The sequence below is a fragment of the Lemur catta genome, chromosome 10 (genome assembly GCF_020740605.2).
Source record: "Lemur catta isolate mLemCat1 chromosome 10, mLemCat1.pri, whole genome shotgun sequence".
Classification (NCBI taxonomy): Eukaryota; Metazoa; Chordata; class Mammalia; order Primates; family Lemuridae; genus Lemur; species Lemur catta.
The window spans coordinates 87,981,659-87,988,005 of NC_059137.1; positions in this window are offsets into that span (position 1 = coordinate 87,981,659).

Consider the following 6,347-nt stretch of genomic DNA (forward strand, 5'->3'; position numbering starts at 1 on the left):
TAGAGTACTACTCAATCATAAAAAAGGATGAACTAATGCCTTTTGCAGCAATTTGGAAGGAAGTGGTGACGATTATCCTAAGCAAAGTATCTCAACAATGGACAAACACCACATGTACTCTGTAATAAACTGGAACTAACCAATGGGCACACAAGTGCACTAGGGGAAGTAGAAGCCATTGGAAATCAACCAGGGGGGAGAGGAAGGATGGGAGGGGCAAAAACCCACCTAACAGCACAATGAATGCTATTTGGGTGATGGGCACATTTATAGTCTCAAGCTACGTAAAATAAACATTTGTACCCCCTTAATATTTTGAAATGTAAAAAATAATAAATAAACATATTCCTGATAGGAAAAAATTTCCATTTGAATGGAAGAACCAAATATGCAGCTTATAGACTGACATATCTGATGATCTGATGCTTAGGAGAATTTTCCATAGATGAGCTTTTGGCTCCTTAGATTTCAAGCCTTTCCTTTCCCTTTATACCAATATGCTTCAAGTGTCTGAAACTATAAGGCGCAGTGATGGCACAATCTTATTGTAATACCACGTGAGTCAGCACAGTGCTCTCCGCTCCATTTCCTAGAAAACATTCTAACTCAGGGACAGCTAGCAATTACTTATCTATATACAGAAGTGAATGGGAAGCATATACTTCCCAACAAGCCCAAACTAAATGTACCTCCAATTCAAAAGTGCTGGGGGGTAACTTCCAAAAATGCCTAAAGCCACACCAAAGCACCCAACATAAAGGAAAGCCAGAGAGAAATGAGACAATTACCTGAACTGTGATTAAAATACTAGTATTTTACTTTTTATATACAAAACATGACCATGTGAGTAAACTCTATGTCTCTCGGAGGGGACTGGAAGGGAACATGTAAATAAGGGACCCTGACGTTTCAGCTTCACTAACTTCAAAATAAATCACTGTGTCATTCTATGGGAGTCAGAAAAAAAGAGGATAAAATAGAAGAGTACATTATGCTAAATTTATCAATATCAAGATACTTTCTCAGAACTTGATACTTAATGAGTTGGTTCAAGTAGTTAAGATGGGCATTAACAGTCTAGCAAATTGGTTAATTGGAAAAAAGCACACACACAGACTCCGGGAAGACAAATGCCCAGAGAAGACCTGAGAACACCTTAAGCCTTTATGATGATCTGATTAGTTAAGGTCTTCCCATGCACAGAGCCAGTCTGTAAATATTGACAGAAGTGGCTGTTTTTTTTCAAATGCCAATTTTCAACAAAAGATCACAAGGCATACAAAGAAACAAGAAAACATGCTCATTCACAGGAAGAAAATAAATCTCTAAAAGTTGTCCCTGCAAACACAAAGGTATCACACTTACCAGCAAGATATTGCAACAACTGTCTTAAGTATGCTCAAAGAGCAAAGAAAAACACAGATCAAGAACGAAAGGAAACCAGGAAAATAACATATGAACAAAATGAAAATATCAACAATGAAACAGGACCAAAAAGAAATTCTGGAGCTGAAAAATTCAGTATCTGAATTGAAAAATTCACTACAATTTAAAATTCACTCAAACAGGAAAGAAAAGGAAAAAAAAAAAAACAGTGAACCTGAAGTCAGGTCATTTGAAATTTTGAATCTGAGGAGGAAAAAAAAGAATAAAAAAACTGGAACAGAACTTACGGAATTTATGGAGTGTCATCAGGTAGACTAATGTATGTATTATTGCAGTTCTCAGAAGGAGAAGAGACGGAAAAGGGGAAGATGGATTATTTGAAAAAATGATAGCCCCAAACTTCCCAAATTTGAAGAAAAACAGAGATACACAAATCCAAGAAGCTTAATAAAATCTAAAAAGATCCATGATAAAACACATAATCAAATTGTTGAAAGACAAAATGAGAATATTGAAAGCAACAAGAGAAAAGCAACTTATCACGTACATGGTGCTCTAGTTTAAATATTTGTTCCCTTAAAACTTATGTTAAAATTTCATTGCCATTGTAACAGTATGAAGATGTGGAACATTTAAGAGATGACTAGGCCATGAGGTATCTGCCCTCATGGGTGAGATTAAGGCTCTAAAAGTGCAAATTCAGCACACACACACATCCACTGTCTGTCTGTCTGTCTCTCTCTCTGTCTCTTTCTCTCACCCTCTCTTTGCTCTTCCATCATGTGATGCCTCCCACCAGGGGATGACACAGTAAGAAGGCCCTTCCAAGATGCCAGCACCTTGATATTGGACTTCCCAGTCTCCAGAACTATTAGACAAAAAATTTCTATTCATTATAAATTATCCAGTCTCAGATGTTCTGTTATGGCAGCACAAAGCAGACTAAAACACAAAGGATCCTCAATGACATTGTCAGCATATGTCTCAGCAGAAGCCTTACAGTGCAGAATGTAGTAGGATAATAGAATTAAAATGCTGGGGCAAATCATCAACCAACAATTCTCTATCTAATAAATCTGTTCTTCAACAGTGAGGGAGAAACTAAGCTATTCCACATAAAAGCTGAAGGAGTTCATTACTATTGGAACTGTCCTCCAAGAGATGCTAAAGGGAGTCCCTCAAATGGAAATGAAAGGATACTAAACAGTAACTAGAAGCCATGTAAAAATCTCCCATAAAGGTAAATATATGGACATACATAAAAATCAGTATTTTGTCACTTTGGCTTATAACTCCACCTTTTATTCTCCTACAGGCATTTGAAAGACAAAAGCAAAAAAATAATTATAAATATATAACAGTGGGTACAAAATATATAAAAATGTGAACTGTAACATCAATAACAAAGTGGTGGGTAGAGCTGTAAAGGAGTAGAATTTTTTCGTGATTGGAAGTAGGCTAATATCAATTTAAAACAGATTTTTATAAATTTAGGATGTTATATGTAATCCCCATGGTAACCACCAAGATAATATCTATAGAGTGTACACAAAAGGAAATGAGCAGTGAATCAAAATATTTCATTATAGGCTGGGCGCAGTGGCTCACGCCTATAATCCTAGCACTCTGTGAGGCCGAGGTGGGAGGACTGCTTGAGGTCAGGAGTTCGAGACCACCCTGAGCAAGAACGAGACCCCATCTCTACTAAAAAAATAGAAAGAAATTAGCTGGACAACGAAAAATATATAGAAAAATTTAGCTGGGCATGGTGGCGCATGCCTGTAGTCCCAGCTACTCGGGACTACCTCTGGATCCAAGGTGAAGAGGACCAGTAACTGATCAAAGCCAACCAATGGAGAATATGTAATGTGAGTTAGAAACAAACTTGTGTTTTTGGAAGTCACCGAGATGGAGAATTATTTGTTACATAGATAATCTGGCATGGCCCGATGGATGCATGCCTCACACATCAACACATAGAAGATCACCACACTGCACATGCGTGCACACATGTGCACATATACACACATTCTCCCCAAACTTTCCAAATATGCATCCTCAACCCTCTACAGTTAGAAATACACACATCTACAACCTTCCATGACCCAAATACACATACAGACACACCAAACCCCACTCCCCAAGTGCATATAATATAAGACATACCAGCCTTCTCAAACAGCTACATAAAACCATGGACTCACATGTGCTCTATCTCACCAGAATTCAACATGTACTTCACAGGACATCACCCTTCTCAAATAGACATACACACTCCCTACAGATACTCTGAATAGCCACATAAACGACCCAAACACTAGTACACATGCATATATCCCAAAATAAGCTTCACGTTATACACAAAACTCCAACCCCACCACAAACATATACGGTGGCTTTCAAACCTCCCTAATACACACTCAGCCTCCTACACCCCTGAAATTCACACACATAAACTCCATGTTTATACACACAAAGACATGCTAGCCTAAACATACACACACATTTTTCTTCCACCCTCTAAATGTAAATGAAGAAATGATTCAAGCTGAGCAGGGGTAGACTGTGGTGGATATGGGCATCTGCCACCTAGATCCCTCCTTGATGAAGCACTTGTTTTGCCAGTTTCTGGGAAAGCTTCTGGAAGACAGCCTTGGCTGTCAGACTCTATAGCAGTGGCTTAAGCTATGGACAGAACCCTCACCGAGTTCTCACCTCTTCATGGGGAGGCTTCATATTCAGTGGCTAAGAGAAGCAGGTGATAAAGCAGCTGACTAAGGACAACTGAGGACAGTCCTATTGAGACACTTTAGCCCCACAGTGCCACGTGGGGTCAGGTGAGATTGTTTTGAGGCATGGGTCATAATTTCATTTTTCCCTCAGACCAATTTTATTCCCCTTTTCCCCACTATTTTTAAACAAAACACCATACTCATTAATTATCTCAGAAACTGAACCAATCTGAGACAATATTCTTTGATTCCTTCATTCAACAGTTATTTATCAACCACCAACAAACAAGGTGAAGATTGCCCCGTTCACGGATATCATATCCTACTGGAGGAAACAGACAATAAACAAATAAATGTATCATGGATACACACACATGTAGTTTCTTGGAGATGTTCCTTCAGCAATTAGATGAAGACACTGGGGCTCTGTAGAGAGAACTGAGGGGCTATAAATGCAGATTTGAAGGAAAGTACAAAGGAAAGAGTAAGTTCCCTCATATAAAATGGTTTCTACTACTGAGTTTTCTCCTCACAGGATACCTGCAGTTTTGGTACATGTTCATTTTTAGGTCTCTCAGTTTTCTATTGTGGCAATAATGTAGAAAAACAGATGAATGGAAAATTCAGCTGATTCAAACCACAAGCATTTCCTCATGTCAGGCGTCTACAGGCAGTGATTTGGGCTTGGCTCTGCTGGATGGTCCTTCCGCTCCAGTCTGGGCTCGCTCACATGACTGGGACACTCAGCTCTCCCGGGCCACATCCTCCAGAAGGCTGGCCTGATCATGTCCTCCATCGACGGCAGAAGAGCAAGAGGAAGAGCCCGAGGCAGGTCCCACGGCCGAGCCCGGAGTCAGAGTGGGATGGAGGCTGTGCTGAGTCCCATGGTGCAGGGCACAGGTGCAGTGAGGTGAGGAACTGGGGTCATTTCTGCCTGAATTAGGTGAAGATTCTGAGGCGCAACTTTTATCCAACAGCAGGTTATTGCTCTTGAACTGTGGAAAAAACACTTTCTCCCTATATCTGTTCTTCATTCTTTGCTGCCTCCTTGGTGCAGACACCGTGATAAGGCTCTGGAGGACTCTCAGGTGAACAGGTCGGCTCCCTGCGCCTGAGGTTCAAACCCTGCAGGAGACAGAGGTTTAAGCATTAACTTTGCTATGACACAGAGGCTGAGGCTGGGGTTTTAGGAGGAACGGCAGGGAGCCCATGCTCCCCCAGGGCTATCAGAAGGAATGGCTCCAAGTGTGGATGGGAAGAGGGCCTGAACTAGGAAAATGGCAGTATGTTCTGTATAAACTAATAATCATACCAGCTAACAGGCTGAATACTTATTAATACAATATGCCACTCACTGCTCCAAGCACTTTACACACATTAACTCTAATCTTCCTAACCCTGTAGAGGTAGCATTACTATCCCCGTTTTACAGATAAGTAAGCTGAGGCTCAGAAAGATGCTCACCCAAGGTCACGAAGGTCACAGAGTACACACTGGGGCCTGCAGAATTTGAGCTGGCAGTCTGGCTTCACAGCTTGTACCCCTGCCCTGACCTAGGTTGTCCTTTTGGGAACTTCCCAGCCCCTGTGGGAGTGCTGAGTGCAGAGAAGACACTCCACACAGGAAGTGAAGCCTCCACTATCTTCTCTGGGGGTGAAGCTCCCCCAACAAGGAGGGGTCCCCATGGGGGTGGATAACCTCAGTCAGGCCTGTTCCAGTGTCCGCTGTCAGTGTGGCAGCAGTCTCCTCGCTTGCAGAATGCTCCGGCTCCCGTTGCCTGCTTCCCGTGCTGGGCCGGGGCATGTGTTTCTGGGCTACCTCCAGCCACACGTGCCTGCCCCTCTGACTAGGTCCCTGAGCTGCTCCCACAGAAGAGACTCCGGGCTTTCTTAAATACCCCAGTTCTGATCTGGGGGCACCACAGACACATTTGGTGCTCAAAAGATGGGTGAGTGAAGGCTTGCCCTATGGGAAGGACTTAGACCACTGAGCCCCAAGCTGATACTCGTCAATGGTCCCTGCTACTTGCGGCCACAGGAGATGAGCCCGGGCAAGGTGGGACGGGCTGGGGCTCCTGTGCTGTGGATGGGAGGACTTCATATCCCCCGACTTGCTCACTCCACCTCTTCCCGCACAGTCAAAGCCTGCCTTGGGCTCCATTCCTGATCCTAGCTATCTCTGCTCTGTTCCTACTGTCTCTGTTGAGCCCATTCTGCCTTTCTGGGTCTC